Consider the following 17618-nt stretch of genomic DNA (forward strand, 5'->3'; position numbering starts at 1 on the left):
GTTAACATTGAACCGTTTGAAAAATGCAGTCTCCACGTTTTATATTGAAAATATGTGATATTACAAAGTTTTTTACTGGAACAAAGCAAGTATCTTGTATTCTAAGTAATAAACATACCAAGAGTGATATTGTTACTAACATTTGGTCTGGGATTTAGTCATTCAGGGTGTGTAGTGAAGTCTTGCCTGTGTGTGTATAACAAATGTTTAGACCTGCCCTCTGGTAAGCCGAACTGCCCGCCCACACTACCACAAAAGAAAGCATAAGTAATAGCTACTTGAGCCTCTGTAAAGCCTCTGGGATCCACTGGAATCTGTGCACTCTGTACGTTACTTTGGTATAATATACACTGAGACAGCTTCCTTCGGTTAGCCTCTGGTGTGAGCTGCAGGGACAACTCCGGTTTTACAGATTGGACTGATTTATTTTTCTGACATTTATTAAAATGTACTTGCAGTGTTTATCACAGGTTGAGCACTGTGACTCAAAGTTAAGCCTGTCTGCTTTTGTGCCAAGCTTCCAGAGGGTGGAGCCAGGGCCGGTCTGGGAACCAAAACCGGCCCTGGCAAAGTGCTTGGCTGGCCCCACCACCCCAGGGGGGGAAGGGGGAGTGCGACCGCGCTCTTTGCCAGGGCCGGTTTACGGCTGATTTTGTTACAGGGCCGATGGCCCTCTAAAAAACGGCCCCCAGAGGCCCAAAACCAGCCCCACCCTTTCCACGCATCTGGGGATTGCCCGGTGCCCGCAACGGCCAGTCCGGGCCTGGGTGGAGCTCAGGTTATTTAGTGCATTTTGATGGTTCACCGTGATAAGGACTGTTATTTGAGTGGGTCTTCCATCCCTCAACTAATACCTCAATTTCTTACATTAGCTTTCTCTTGTTAGTACTTGTAATGCTATATATTGTGTTCTTTCCTTTCTTAGTTTTCCTTCTCTGTTCTTCCTCTCATTTCTTTCGCACTCTCTTTGCATCACCTTTTCTTCCTTCCCACTCTTCTTTCTACCTCTTTCATACGTACTCACGTCATTTCTTTTTGTCTATTTCACTTTTTCCCCTTCCTCCTGTAGGGACTGTATGAATGGAACCAGGTAAAGATATAGATCAGGGACATAGTTATAGTGGCCTTGGAGTTATTTTGTCACCAATATTCAACAAATATTGTGAGCCCACTTCACAAATAGCTTACTCTGGCTTACTTTTGTACTTTTTCTGGATTAAGAGATAAAGACAGAAGAGAGAGACAGGAGGGTGGAGGGAAAGAGGAAAACTGTGACCAAGGGAGCAAGTACAAAGAAAAGCTTTGGAGAAAGCAGCAATGAAAAAGAATCAGAGTGGGACAAGGGCCCAGAAGAGGCTGTTGGTAGGACTTGTGGAAAGGACTATTTTCTTCTAATTATTAAAAAAAAGTAACTTTAGAAGTTGATGTCTTTTGGTTCTCTCGAAAGTCAATATTTCCTGCCTTTTTTCCCTCTAGGTGGACTTCACCCTGAAATGTTCTCTATCCTGGATATATTTTGCAAGAACGGTTCCAGAGAATGCAACTCCCACTCAGTCCCAGGATGAATCAACACCACTTGTAACACACAAACTGTTTATAAAAAAGCACTACTATGGCCTGTCTTCTCCCTTTTGGCAATGTAGCATAAACCTGTCTATGTAGCTAAGGCTCTTGCTGCTCCAATCCTAAACTTTCTATATACATTGTAAATCACACCTGTCACTAATATCTCACTTCAAGAGAAGGTAGTCCATCGACTACAGAATGATGAAATGCTAAGTTGGCTCTGCAGGACTCCTGCATGGGTCTTGCACACCACCCCAGACCTCGCTGAGGAATGTAACAGCACAGATGACCTTTGAAAGAAAAGTCCAGATTTCCTCAACCTCTGTAAGAGATATAATAGCAATATTATATTTGACACCACACTGTGTAATATATAGACGGCTCTAACCCTCCAGTTTCCAAATAAGATAGACCTCCCTAAAGATGAAATTGATAAATACATGTGAATAATGTTTCTATTAAGACTACTTGGTTTAATAAATATTTTAAAGATGGAATTCTCTCTTCGCAGGCAGTCTTTTTTTTCCTTTTCTAGAATGATTACCTGGGAAAGCAAACCCTGGACCAGATCTATCAAGGCCTGTGGCTGTTGGAAATATCTTGCATTGGAAAGTGACCTTGAACCAATGTCCACGCTTTTTTTGGGCATCCAATGGGTTACAAATGGGTGTTCCCATTCAACCACCTATGGATGTTTACACACAAATCTATCTTTTAAATAAGGTAGACAGGATTTCACTTGATACACGTATGCTTCTTTGAGGCAGATGAAATGTTTCAGAACCATTTTCTTCACTCAAACTATGTAATTTAATGTACAGCACACACACAGTGCAACATATATTACACTAGCATAGTATTTAGTACTGGAAGGGAAGCTTCACACTGCAGAACAATGCTAGACATCACACACACTCCCTTGCACTGTGTTGCTTCATCATTTATACCTATAAAAAAAAGTCCTATAAAAGGGTGTACTTTTCCTCTGTAACCAGGAACACCATTCTCCACTTTGTAAGTCAGATCTATGGCAGATTTTGCATTCAACTTTACTGAGTTCTTTTTATCTATGACCTGTAATATTCATTGCTAACCTGTGGTTATATCATTCATGTATTTAGCTTAACTCTTTATATAAACTCTTTTAAATGTTGACCCGTGTCAGTCATCCTTACTGAGTGACACCACTGCAATAATTGATTTGAGATAATCAGAAATAGAGATGGGTGAAATCGTGGAGCACAAAAGCTTTTACACCGCTCCCGATCTGAACTGTTTGCATGCAGTTGGTACGATCGGTAGCAGAGGTTATCATAGTGCAGAAGGCACTGTGTCCCTGTCTGGAGGCAAGAGCAACTGATACCTTTATTACAGTAGAAATGGCAGGTACACAAGTTGCGCCCTGGATAGACTCTATGAAATTGTCTTCCAAATTGAGGGTGATATACAGCATACAATTACAGTGGTTTTCTGGGAAAATCTCACTTCCTTACGACATTTTGTTGGCAGAGGCAGATTGGCCTTCACTATTTGTGCTGGCCACTTCCCGAGCTGAGTTCGTGATACTTCTGAGTTTTTCAAATTATGTCCCTGAGGAAGTTTAACAGGCTTACACATCTGAGTACGCACTGGCCCTTGCCCCAGCGGTGATCCATAATGAGGTGGGCTGGGATAGAGATTCATCAGAAGATGAGATAACATTACGGTCTATGCCACAACCACAATATCCAATCAAACGAGAAGCTAAGGCTCCCGTTTATCACTGATGAATAATCCTCTTTTTACAGTATTGAAGCCGGACGGTTCATATCTCATTGTATTAGATTATCAAAATTTGAATCGTCATTGTCGTATGTTTACGGTACAGAACAGACAGCTCTGTGCTTATGAACAGCATTGTTTGTAAAAAATACAAAACGACGTTGGATATTGCCAATGGTTTCTACAGTCATAACCTTGCTCCTGAGAGCCATGATTTGACAGCATTTAGCGCCGTCAGAAATCAGAAAAGATGTACGCGCTTGACTATGGGGTATAAGAACAGCCCAGGGACTTTGCTGCACGTGTTGCGTCTTTATTGCACAGCATAGATCCATATGCGTACTCGTACGTAGATGATATTTATCTGATAGACGATGAACTGATACCGCAACTTGTCCGAATCAATAGAATTATTCTATAGTTTGCCAAATACGGATACAAATGTAACTTTGTTAAATCACACATCGTTTGTTTGGCGGTGCTCTTTTTGGGCTACAAGCTCAATGAATGTAGGGAGTTACCCCCCAACTTTCTGGAGAAATGTGCACAATTGCAACCCCCGTTTTTTTTAAATTTCGGCAGGACATTCATCCCTGATTATGCCCAGCATATCAAAACGCTCTAAGTGTTGATACAACCTACATCTTCACCTCCCTGCTGGCTTCCAGAACATACCTCTATTCTACAATCTTTGCAAATAATTCCCCAAACCTGGTCATACATATTGTAGTGGGCACAGTGGGTTTCACATACTTGACGTTCAATGAAAGCGACACTGTACCTAATGCAAACAAGACACATTTGTACAAAGCAGCGGAAATGCATTTTTGGAATGTTTAAAAGAATTTGACTGCTGTCAAAATTATGATTCTGAAAGAATGCTCGCTGGATCAGGAGAAATGCATTCCTCTGGTTTGACCTATCCCTGCTTTAGCAGCAGTGACTAAGGCAAGTGTACCAATCTCTAATCTCTACATCTCTGTTGGATACAATGGGCTACATCTTTGACATCAGTTGATGTTACATTTATCTTTGGTCCTGCTCTTCAGATGCAAGAGTTTTTGCAGTATGAACATGTTCATCCTTCTCTGTTGTCGTTGCTTCCTTTGTATGACTAAAAATGTATCATTTACACCAACAGCTTGGCTCATCCGGCCATCAGGTCTAAACATGCTTATTCGGCGGCTTGCGCTGTTGTGGCTGGTTCATTCGTGAATGGTGAATTCAAGTCTTCCATTGTACATACGCAGGTACTGGGAGACTGTACAGCACAATTAATGGAGCTCCATGCTCTAGTTTGCTGCTCATATTGTGAATAATCTCATTGTATGTGATTCTTAATACTGTGTCCAGTCTTATAATGACCACTTATTCTTTTGGTCTCAGAATGATTACCGGGACTCTTAAGGCAGCGAGATAAAGCATAAAACGCTTAGGGTTTGAGTGGCTGAGCTTTAAGAACGTCTGCCACTCACACAGGTTATACATACTCTTGGCCATGAGTGTGTGGGAACACATGCGGTTGGTAATTCTTTGGCTGACAAAGCAGCCAGATCTGAAGTAGCCATGTATTCCATTGAACCAGTTACAAGGTCCATGACTAAAATAGCTTATGACATTTTGGCAGCTATAGCTGCTAAGAAGGATAGAACTGCTTTCCCATAGGGCTTCCCTTCAAAGTATTCTTATCATTTATCTCCCTAACTAGTTCCTTATGCAACCATTCAATCAGTTGGAGGTCTGAGCCAAAGGCTTCCTTTGATCATTGCCGCACACAAAGGCATGGCTTCAGCACATGCAGGGGTGTCTGTGACAGTCTCTATATTACAGCAACGTTATTGGGGGCGTGGTTTATATAAACAAACCCGAAATCATGTGTTTTCTTGTGACATTTGTCAGCAGATCAAACCATCTACAGTTTCGTGCCCACCACAAACACAGCTACATATATATCAAATTAGCAATTTGGCTGTATGTATCTTGATCACCACGGTCCATTGAATTCTGATACAGTGTATAAATATATTTTTGTTGAAGGAGATTTGTGCACTAGATTGGCCACAACGCAGTGCTGACACTCGAAATGTCATTAGACTTTTTCCTGTGGCACTGTTCACTCTGACCAAGGTCCAGCATTCAGCTCTTGGGTGTACAAGGACGCAATGAAGTCTTTGGGGGTGCTGGTGCAGTTTTCGTCTCCATACAGGCCTGAGGGCACTTCAATAGTGGAGCGAATGAACCATGACTTAAGCAATCTGACCGCTAGAATCTGGGGTAATGGCAGGAACTGGCTTGTCCATTTGTATGGAGTTCAACGTGCCCTTAATACTCTCCCAAGAAGATATCTGGGTGGGTGAACCCCATACGAAATTCTCATTGGCATTATAATGTTTGTGCCAGACCTCGATGGTCAAGTCGTTCTGGCAACTGCAACATTTGACATAGATGACCATTCTGCTATGTTACAGGACCTTCAAATGACCAGTGACAGCAACTCTACAGAACATTTACCCTCATCCCATGTAACGGCAATTCTGTCGCCGGTCGCCGCTGGCTTCCTACGATTGGAGATCTGGTATTAGGAAAGCTGGAGAATAAAATAGAATTTGGTCCCTCATATTGTGCACTGGTCCCAGTTCTTGGATTGAAGGGTACTCGTACGGTGATACTGCCGCCTTTTTCTGGTCGAAAGGAAAACAGATATTTTTCAATTGACAATGTCAAGCTACACCATAAAGCGGATTCTATATAGTGTGACTCCTAGAGTTTCAAGTAAAGCTATTTCCCTGAATCCATTGGCTTCACCCTCTTTAAATAATTCCTGTGTTGTAGATGGTGAAACTTCTATTGCCTTTCTGCCTGTTGTGCCATCATCCGCCTCGAACGCTGATGTCAAGCACATATCCTGCAGATAACTGCCATATTGAATTGCCGAACAGTCCTTTACATCAAAACGCTGATACTGCATTACCACCTTTAATGAACGTGAAGGCAAGCAGTTAGTATGGGGACCATACAAGCTTCTCGTATGACTCTTCCTCCTCGTCTTCTTCTGTGACATCTCTACCATCAACGATGAGGGTTTTCATCTCGGTTCAAAAAACTTACCTGGTCCCACCCTGGACCTACTTCTGTTTTGTACTTATCCATGTTTTCCTTTTCATGTCAATTAGATTTGTGACCGTATTTTTCTTGCTCATCAATGGTCATTTTATGCCAGAACGCTGTGCTGTAAATTTGGTCGCTGGAATTCTGGCTCCACATACATCATCCCACATCATGAAACATTATAAAGCCCTTGTGAATATGTTGCCTTTCCCTGCTGTAGATCGCATAGTTTGGGATAAAGTATCATTCGAAATCCATGGTCTTACGGAAGTCCTCAAGATAACATACGTGTTTCGCATTTCATTAGTAGATGTGCTGACACAGGACATACATTCTGATGATTGGGATGTACAAGCAGTACATTCATTGTTTGCTGATATGCTGTTTTTGATGCTGAAGATTTGTATTTAAATTCTGCCAGTTATGCTAATGTATTCTGTTATCAACATTATGGCCACCATTTTTTGTACAAAACTACCATGCTGAGCCCTGCATTTAAGTACACTCAGTGGGAACATTGTCCAACTCCCTTACAGGGAAGTTTGAAGACGCTTAAAAATAAGTTCACCTATTTCACTAGTTACAACACTTCCAATCCAGAATCCTATTTCTTGCAATTAAAATTGCCATCTCAATCAAAATGTATTCTGACACACGAAATGTATATATTCCAATTCTTTTAGAAATGAATTAGCGTTACTGGGTTATGATCACTGGAAAGATAACGTTGATTTGAAATCACTTACGGGTACTAAGGCTTGGCATGTCCAGGGAACCAAAGCTTTACATCGTGCATGCCTAATTCCAACTCCAATATTATTTTGAAATTACAGTCCACCAAACCACTTGTTTTGGCTTGACCACTGCCAAGAATCTGAATTTTCCGTCCATTCCGTCATTGGTTGAGTATGATAATTGGTGCAAACACACAAATGATACCATTGATGTACTACAAGCTCTTTTACGAAATACCAGTTTCATTGTCCGCTATATTGACCCCTCAGGATGGTTATTGTGGCAAACCAGTTCAAATGCATGTCAACTGCATTTTTTATAATGCAACGACTGATTTCACATAAACTAGACCTGATTCTCATTACCCACATTCACACTCTGTCACCACATATACAGTGGTGAAATTGTGCCAACAATGGTTAGAACACTCTACTCTGTCGTCGGTGAAACACCTGTCCCTCTTGTTGAATAAAATCAAATTGGCTGATTTTTATCTCGGGTCCTGAATCTCCACGATCAAAAATATTTATCTGTACGGCTTATAATTAATTATGGAAACATTTGCAGATGGAGGCAGTGTTACTACTGCACCAAATTGACCGAAAAAGTTTGGAGAAGGTTCTTGCAGTTGTCGAAAATAGCATGAATTGTCTTCCTGAATCTATTCATTAGATAACATTATTTCATCTGTTATTGATATTTCAAAGTTATGTATCTGTGTTATAATATGGTCAAAATCTATTACAATCTGTGATGAAATGTGCATGGACATGACAGACTCTCAAAATGGGAAAAGTAATGTGGGATTATTTTAACGCTACTGCTTAGTTTTTACCATTTAATTTAACTGATGAGCAGAAATTCATGTCCATGAAAGATGCAACCTACACGCTATTACACAATTAACAATTGGATCACTTGCAATTTTCAGTGGCAGAAACTGATTGGTTAATTCATGACGTTATTTATGTACCTTTCTCCCTAATTTAGTTTAAATCTTGCATAAAACATTTGCAGATAGGCTGCTTTGAACCTCATGGTAGTGCGTTTATTCACGAAGTGTGGTCCTTGCCTTTCACCTATAGATGTACCCAGGAGGATACTGAAGTTTTCCTTAGAGGGCAGGAGTGCGTTTCCACTGTAGGACATTCTTTAGTTTGTAAACACGTTAAGTTACAAGGTGCTTGTAATGTGTCCGCACCTAATATAGCTTGTTTCTTAAAAGGTACGCCTGTCCCAGCAATTATTCCCGCTCTCACGTTGCTTTCTAATGGCAGTTATCTAATTTTGAACAAACAAGTCTGCTGTGGCTTATGGGCAGGGATCCCGTTGATAGCAACAGTTTCACAATGTGTTACTTGTTGTAGCAATGTGCTTTTTCCACCCCTGCAATGCATTGTAGATAGTTCCATTTGGCCTTCCATTCTAATTTTGAAATCAGAATTAAAAAAACTAAGCAGGCTCAAAGTGATATTATTTCAGCAATAATTGGCTCTCACTGCGGCTAGAGAAACCTTCCAATTTCAGATGGCTAGAACATCTAGTGAGATTCAGTCACTGCTGAACACTAACCTCCCACTGTATTTTGGGGAGCTGATACCAAGGGGAAGGTGTCATATAGCCTTTGGGGTCATTGTCGACATTGCTAAGTTAGCATGAGCTCTGCTGCCATGATGCTGCTTTTGCGCACGTTACTGCATTACTTTAGTTTGCAAGACTGTTTGTGCCTTTCATGTGAGAACTGTCTGCGTTCTCTGCTTGTTCCTGGAGTTTAGTCTGAACACTGTGAGCAAGGATGATAAACACTGCCCCTTGTTATTCTGTTCTATTCAGTCCCTAGAACCTAGACATAACATGCTAGCATAGCTGCGGCTGCTGAAAACCTGTGCTTTGATATTATGGGGATGCATGTTTGGTTACAACACAATTGGACAGGGACCTTTCCAGGGAGAAGAGCTATGCTTTTCCCATGATGTAAAAATACCATCTAGGCACTAATGTATGGGGTATGCTGACAAAGCCCAGACATCTTATGTATTACGTACACAGAGGCCGATAGGGCCAGCACGTTGGCGCTACTGATTAAACCACAAACGTCTCCCATGCCAATCCTGGCGATTTATGATATCCACCGCACCCTGGTCACTACCCAAGTTGATATAAATAGGACGTTTCAGGAATTTTACACTAATCTATATATGGCTCCCTGGCTTTATACTGCAGGTGTGACCGCTCTCTTTCTTAGAGCCATAGACCTCCCAACTATTACTGATTCACAGGCTGAGGAGTTACTGATGCCCACTCACTTTAACAGATCTGTAGTGCTATAAATGCTTTGGCCCGTTATAGGACCCTGGGATCCGATGGGCTCCCCATTTAATTCTATTCCACTTACACAGCAGAACTAGTCCTGAAATGACTGCCATTTTATGCCACCTCACTTACAGAGGGCACTCTACCACCCATGACTAGGGAAGCAATAATGACCTCCTTATTGAAGCCCGATAAGGCCCGACTGACCTTACGTCTTATAGACCCTTCTCAATTCTTAATACTGAATATAAAATACTCAGCAACGTCTTAGCGTCTAGATTGCTTCCCCTCCTCCCCAAACTGATACATCTAGACTAATGTGGGTTCATACCCAAAGGCAGTACCTCCCTCAATATACGCTGTCTCCATGCACTGATGCACACAGCATCCACACTAGCAGCGCAGGCAGGTTGTTTATCGTTGGATGTGTCCCAAGCGTTCGATACCCTGAGTTGGTCATACACGCTGGTAGTATTGGGCAGGTTTGGACTGCCCCTGGATAATTTCTAATGGGTGACAATTGCTTTATTCACATTCTATGGCTCAGGATAAAATAGGCGCCACCATCTCTCAGGCATATCAATTATTTTATATATGTACTAGTGTTAGAACCTCTAGCACAACAATTAGTTCATAATATGGCCCCATATGGCATCCAGATAGGCGAGGCAATTAACTCTGTAAGACTTTATGGAGATGACATGTTATTATACTTTAGAGATCTAAGAGTGGACATGCAACCCATAGCCACCTTATTCACATAGTTTGTTGGAATATCTGGCTTGCAGCTAAAAGCCTCCAAGTCTGTAGCATATTCCTTTTATGATAGTTTCAACAGTCCTAGTCTTCACTTTGCTACATTGCAGTTCAGATTGGAACCCACTACCTTAAAGTACCTGGGTATATACATTTACACTGACAATGTAGAGGGGAATCTGATTAGGACCATAAACTATCTCCACTCTTAGGTGGTTTTCTGGACTGCATTGCCGTTGACGACGGCAAGCCGGCTAGCAGTGTCAAAAATGGTTATGCTGCCCAGACTCCTATATTTTGTAAATCTTGCAGTTGCCCTCCTGACTTGGATCTTTAAAACACTAGACACTTTTTTGGCGTCTTTACTTTGGGGGACGGGTGGGAACAGATTTGCTCTGGCCAAAATGCAGCTGCCGAGTTCTGCAGGAGGTATAGGGGGCCCCTGATTCTAAGGCATATTGCGTTGTCGGCAGCTACCATGATTGGCATATTAGTTGGCTGGCCTTAATCTATTTGAAATAGGTTACTGTCCTCAGCGATTACAGCTAGGCCGCGTTATGCCATGGAGACACCGGAGAGAGGGATTCACCTTTCCCGCTACAAAAAGCATTACGCTATTGGACCTTGGCGATAAACTATGCCAAATACCTACTACTTAGCCCCAAATATTCCACTCTGTGGCCTGCTACTAGGCGCAGAGTGTTGTAAAATGCCAGACTGCGGAGCTAGACACTGGCAGGTACTATGACTGTGGGAGCATTATTCTTGGAGGGCAACTTGATGCCCCATGTCGACTTTGTATGTAATAATGCGGTCCTGGATACCTTATTCTTAACACATGTGGCTATTATACACTTTGTCCGGAGACATTTGTTGGTGGACCAAAAAGAAACCCAAAAAGAACCCCCTACCTTTCAATTATTACGAGCTATTGATCTCATGGGTCATGGAAGCTGTTTGGTTAGGTGGTTATACTGCGATTTGAGGGATCATCTGTCTACTCCCTCCAGGGCCTTCGTCTCAAGTTGGAAGCAATGCTCGCCCGGGAGTTGACTGATAGAGAATGGGCAATGGCGTTAGAGCACCCTGGATGGGTTTCCCGTAATTTTTGATTAAAAACGATACAGTTAATGATATTACATAGGGCCTATTTCACAGCGCTAACACTACACAAAAGGTACCCTAACACCTCCGCGGGTGGTCCGAGATGTTCTCTGTTGGATGCTGATTTTATTCATATGATGTGGGCTTGCCTCTCCTTGAGGGTGTTTTGGTCTACGGTCACCCGGGGTCCCACCCGGCTAACCGCTAGTTCTCCATGGGCCACTACATTAGCCTGTATTTTGGGCATCCTTTCCCTTCCGAAGAAGGCAACCCTGCCAAGTCGATTTGCGGGGCTGTCCTTGATGCGCGCTAAATGACTAGTCACGCAGAGTTGGAAATTCCGCACAGCCCCACTCGTGGGTAGATGGAGGGATGAAGTACTTAAATGGGCCGCAGCTGAACGAGAGATGCTATAGGGTGAGGGGTATAGAGGACTGAGGAACAAGCCGATCTCCTTAGACTGGGCTCAACTGTTAGAACAGTATAGATTAGAAGCCACTGAGGAGGCTGTAGATAGTCACGGTATGCCAGGCAGTCCTACTTCACATGCATGATTCATACTTCTGCTACAAATTACAATTATGTTACTGTTCCCTTCCCCCATACACTTTCACCCTCCCCCTGCCTCCTTTCTTATGTCTGTATGCCCCACCCCTTGTAGATGATGTCGTTTTTCAAAGTCATCCATGCTTTAGATCTGGATGAAAAGGCAGCTTTATCCTCCACCAATGACAGTTGTTTAAGAGATTTCCAGACCAGCTTCTTAACGGCTAGGTGATGGATCTGTGTATTCCAAAGGACAGAGAGCCCAGTGCTTTCCAGATCCTCCTGACGTTAACTTCTTGCAGGGAATTCTCCCTCTGTTGGAGGTCTTGCCAGAAGAGCTGCTTTAGTGTTTGGGGCCGATAAGCTGATCATATCCCAGCACTTGATGTATGCACCGTACCTGGCCTATGATGGCTTCAATAGGCCAAACTCTAATATTAAGTGTGCCGGAGAGGTGTAGTTTCGGAGATTGAACATAGTTCTCTATGCTTTGAGTAGAGTTTTGTCCAATACCTTGACTTCTCTGCCTCTCATTAATTCGCTACCATAGGTTATAGTACTTAGATTTGTTGCCTGTGCTACTTTCAATAGGTGGCTTAGTGTTCAACCCGTTAGTATTGATGTTAGATTTTTCAAAGTTAATGCTAGCAATAGCCCTTTTCTTTTAGTCTCTTCTTGATGTCGTACGAAGGATCCTTTTTCATCTATGTAGACACCCAGATACTTGTAAGTCGCCTCTGGTTCTATTTGTGTGCCACCCAAGTGCCCGCACCTTGCTCCTTTCCTCTTATTATTAATGGTCATTGTCCTTTTTTTCAGATTGATTGTCCATTTGTATTCTCTGGGGTAGTCCTGAATTTCGTTAAGGTGTTGCTTGCCTAGTGCTGTGTTGTTCCCCCCCCCCCCCCCCCGGACAGGGCGCATGGAAATTGCAGCAGTTCAGTGTATGTGGTAGATCTGCCATTGAATAAGGTAGGTGCCAGGACACAGCCCTGTTTCAGGCCTTTGGTTATTGTTACTTTTCTCCAAATGTGGGTCCCTGTTCCTAGTTTCACCTGTACACAGGTGTCTGTATGGAGAAGTGTTAGCATTTTGTGGTACTGAAAATTCTGGACCCGTGTCATAAACATCGTCGTATCATGACGATTTTGATATCAGCAGACCGAGAATGACTAGTATACTATGCACAAGCATTTTCGTCATATTCGAGTGACGAAATCACCCTGAAATCAGAGTTTTCGTCCTGAACCCTCGGGTTCCATTTTGTGAACGGCAGCCATTTTGTTATTGCCCTCACATAGGCCGATGACTAAGGCCAAAAACGAGTCTGAAGGACACGTACACCTTTGCTGACTTCTGTGTGACCTGGGCAAGCTGAGTCTACTGCCTGAAGCCAAACCTGTCCGGCCAGTTCCTTTCCCAGTGGCCGAACGAGATAGTATCAAGGGACAGCATGCCATAAACCTTTCATCGCACACAAACCACACCTAATCTTACACACACCTGTCCCTGTTTCCTACTTTATGACCTGGTTTACGAGGAGGAGGTGCCCGTTTTTATTAGGGGTCCGCCGATATCTGATGGAAAATGTGGGGCCTTGCCGGGTAATTTGTTGTGGGCAGGACAAACTGAAAATAAGCTTGTCATCATGATTCTGCTTTTTCTTTGTAGCGAAAATATGTGAATGGTCAACTGTAAAATAAGGAATGTTTGCCTAAAGCATAATATTTTGTATAAAAAGAGAAGGCTGGCTTTGTAAGATTGAGCAGTCTCCAGAGAATATACACCGTGTTGTACTTCTAGGATACCTGTTACTGGCTGCAGCCATTAAATTCGATCTTTGACTTCACCTAGAAGACCCTGTGTTTCTGTAGTCTGAAACAGGAAGGACTCGAAGGCTTAGGGTGTACCCCTGGCACCGCTGGGTTCCGAAGAACCCAGTACTTCAATTTTTAGGGTGGAGTTGCTGCCCCCGCAGGAGTTTAATTTCAGTTCATATATATTAAGTTGTCCTCCCTGACCTCGACATGCGTGCTGCAGCCCTCTGACCTGGACACACGTGCTGCCACCCTGTCATGTGTGTTTGGGGGTGCAGGGGTAACTCTGTGCCCGGTCACAGCGGAGCAGGGCCCCTGAGTGTCTGTAGCATGCACACGGCATGGCTCTAAAGTCAAGACATTGGTGGCAGCTCGCCATGCACCCCTCACTGCTGTGAGGGGGACACTTCAGTGGCAGCCACGAGTTCTGAAACTCACGTCCTGCTGCAAAGAAGGCCTACCGAGCTTTCATCACATGCTGGCTGCATTTTATGAGGATGAGGGCAGTGAGGCGCTGCTTTTGTCATAGGCTTCCTTTTGTTTCTTGTGGAACTTGTGGCACATCATAACTAGTGGCCGCTTCTCTGCAATGGCGAAGGAGTGTCTTACCCACTGCCTGGCTCAGATCACAACACTGAGAGCTGAGCCAGGTGGGTGGAGGGTCCTGTGCCAGCTGCAAAGAATGGGTAGCATGCAGACCACTGAACTCCCTTTTATGTGGCTAGCTCAGTGGGTGACTGTTTTGATCCTTTTGTTACTTGTAGTTCATTAGTTACAATCCTAATATAGCACATTGAGCTAAGACCTGTCCTCAAGGGATGTATGACGTTACAACGCATACTTTTACCACGCCTACCATTACCACGCATTTTTTACAACGCAGGATCCATGACAACGCATACCATTACCACGCATGTATTTACAACGCATATACCTTTACAACGCATACAATTACAACGTAAGTATTGGTAAGTATATAATATTTTTTAATATTTAATTTAATTAAAATTAATATAATTTAATTTAATTTAATTTAATTTAATTTAATTAATTTAATTTAATCAATTTAATTTAATGTAATTTAAATTTAAACCCAAAACTGACCTTGAACCCAAAAAAATACCCCTTTTACCCAAAAACTCAAAACTGACCCTGAACCCTAAAAATACCCCTTTACCCAAAAACCCAAAACTGACCCTGAACCCAAAAAATACCCCTTTTACCCAAAAACCCAAAACTGACCCTGAACCCTAAAAATACCCTTTTACCCAAAAACCCAAAACTGACCCTGAACCCTAAAAATACCCCTTTACCCAAAAACCCAAAACTGACCCTGAACCCTAAAAATACCCATTTACCCAAAAACCCAAAACTGACCCTGAACCCTACAAATACCCCTTTACCCAAAAACTAAAAACTGACCCTGAACCCTACAAATACCCCTTTACCCAAAAACTGAAAACTGACCCTGAACCCTAAAAATACCCTTTTACCCAAAAACTGAAAACTGACCCTGAACCCTAAAAATACCCTTTTACCCAAAAACTGAAAACTGACCCTGAACCCTAAAAATACCCCTTTACCCAAAAACTGAAAACTGACCCTAAACCCTAAAAATACCCCTTTACCCAAAAACTGAAAACTGACCCTGAACCCTAAAAATACCCCTTTACCCAAAAACCCAAAACTGACCCTGAACCCAAAAAATACCCCTTTACAAAAAAAAACAAATAATATTTTTAATAAAATAATATACTTACCAATACTTACGTTGTAATGGTATGCGTTGTAAAAGTACCTGCGTTGTAAATACATGCGTGGTAATGGTATGTCGTGGTAAAAGTTGCGTTGTAAAGGTTGTATACCGTCCTCAAGGAGCTGCATTCCAACTGTGTGGTATAGCTTCCAAGGTGTTTCCCCCACCCAGTCTTTCATTATCCTAATGTTGCTTCAAGGGGTTTGTTTGGATGTGTAGAATGATGCACCGCAGATGAGTATTAAGGTAAGTATGAGTTCCCATATTGGAGCAAGCAAGACAGTGTACTATTTCCACCTGTCGTTCTGCAACTGTCCCTCCCCCACTCATTCCCATCCAGAACTCCCCTCCCACAAGTACCCTTGACACTTACTCACCCTCAGTGCCCATCCCCAACACCTTTCCTAATCCCACGCTAGACAAGATTATGTCAAAGAGGATCTTCACACCTTCAAAGAGTTACTCTTTATACACCCCAGACACCCCCTACCCACCACTACTTCCTCTCCTAACAAGTCCCCCACCCATCCTACTCACCCTCTCACACAAAACTCCCCACACTGGACCTCAATCCCCGCTCGCAATCCCACCAACCGCTCTCGACGTACCATCAATACACTTTCGGAATACAACATATGCACCCTCCTCCGCTCATATGACCCAGTTCCCCAAAACCACAGCCACCACACACCTTTCCATTCCCACGATTCACTCAAACCCCCTTAGGCCCTCCACACACAACAACAGAGGTACCCTCCCTAATAACCTTAAAAAAGTTCCCCTCACTCTAGAACCCTCTACCTCCCTTATCACCCCTTGGCTCAAGTGCACACTACTCAACTGCAGATCGGACCCTAGACACTACTCCGACATCGCTGATCTCATCAAAACACTGGACCTTGATCTGACCATTCTCACTGAAACCTCGTTAACAGAATCTTCCACATCAATCATTGACATTCTAGTTCCCCCCAACTATCACATCATTAGACTTGACAGGACCGGCAAGACAGGCGGTGGAATCGCATGCATTTATAGGAGCAACCTCTCAGTTACTAGAGTCACTTCCTCTTCTCTTACTCCTGTGAATACATCTGCCTCAATGTCATCAGCGAGGGCAAACCTGTATGCTCTCTACACATCATTTACCATCCACCTGGGGACAACCTCATCTTCACCCAACAATTCATGGACACGATCGCAACCAATTCTGGATGGCAAAACACTAAAATTTTCCTTGGTGATTTCAATTTCCATTGGAACGATCACAATGACGCGCTGGTAAATAGTCTCAAAAACGTCCTCAAGCTCTTGACATCACCCAAATCTGCAATAGCCCCACCCATGACAAAGGCTCTATCCTCGACCTTATCATCTCCAAAGAGGACTCTACCCAACTTGGATCAATCCAACCCTGTGACTGGTCAGACCACCACATTATCACATTCTTCATCAATGAAAAAGTTAAATTTAACCCGGTTCAATCCACCAAATCCAAGGTCTGGAAAAGGGACCTGAAGAAACTCAACCCCAACTCTTTACCTTCCCCCAGCTGCAATCTCCTCCTTCCCCCTCCCGGCGCCTCAGACGTTCAAGCTCTGACCGACCACTACCTCAACTCTATGACCTCAATAATCAATGAGGCCGCCCCCTTGCAACTGAAGAGAGTCTCCACTAAGAACCCTAACCCATGGTACGATGGTAGACTCAACGAAGATAGACGTGCCATGCGACTGGCAGAGTGCACCTGGAGATCAGCCCCTTCGGCATTGCACCTTAAAGCCCTTAAGAAAAAGAGAAACGCCTACTTTAGGAAAATCAAACGCTCAAAATCAGATTTCTTTAGCCTCCAGCTCGACCAAGCAAAAAAATGGCCAAGAAAACTGTTTGAGCTAATCAAAACACAATCCAAGGAACAACCCCAACAATCACATTGCACAATGGGCGATATACCATCCTGTGAAGACTTCTCTGCTTTCTTTAATCTAAAGACTGATAACATCAGGAGCGATCTCCTCAATGACGTAAGCCTTTACTCTAGCCCCCATAGCATAACACCCACTGAACCAAAAAACAATGCCACATGGTCATCTTTTGACACCAGTCAGAAGAAACAATTGGCAAACTGCTCAGTACATTGAAACCTTCTAATCACC

General features: G+C 43.0%; 1 protein-coding gene across 1 annotated transcript in view; it reads left to right on the forward strand.

Moving 5' to 3' along the window:
- Positions 1-2159, forward strand: part of LOC144805849 (lymphocyte antigen 6E-like) — a 52602-nt gene extending 50443 nt beyond the window's left edge. The window contains exon 4 of the mRNA XM_078672328.1: positions 1477-2159. The gene's annotated coding sequence lies outside the window, so the exon portion shown is untranslated. The remainder of the gene's footprint in view (positions 1-1476) is intronic.
- The last annotated feature ends 15459 nt before the right edge of the window (positions 2160-17618 follow it).

Source organism: Lissotriton helveticus, assembly GCF_964261635.1.
Source record: "Lissotriton helveticus chromosome 1_1 unlocalized genomic scaffold, aLisHel1.1 SUPER_1_unloc_3, whole genome shotgun sequence".
Classification (NCBI taxonomy): domain Eukaryota; kingdom Metazoa; phylum Chordata; class Amphibia; order Caudata; family Salamandridae; genus Lissotriton; species Lissotriton helveticus.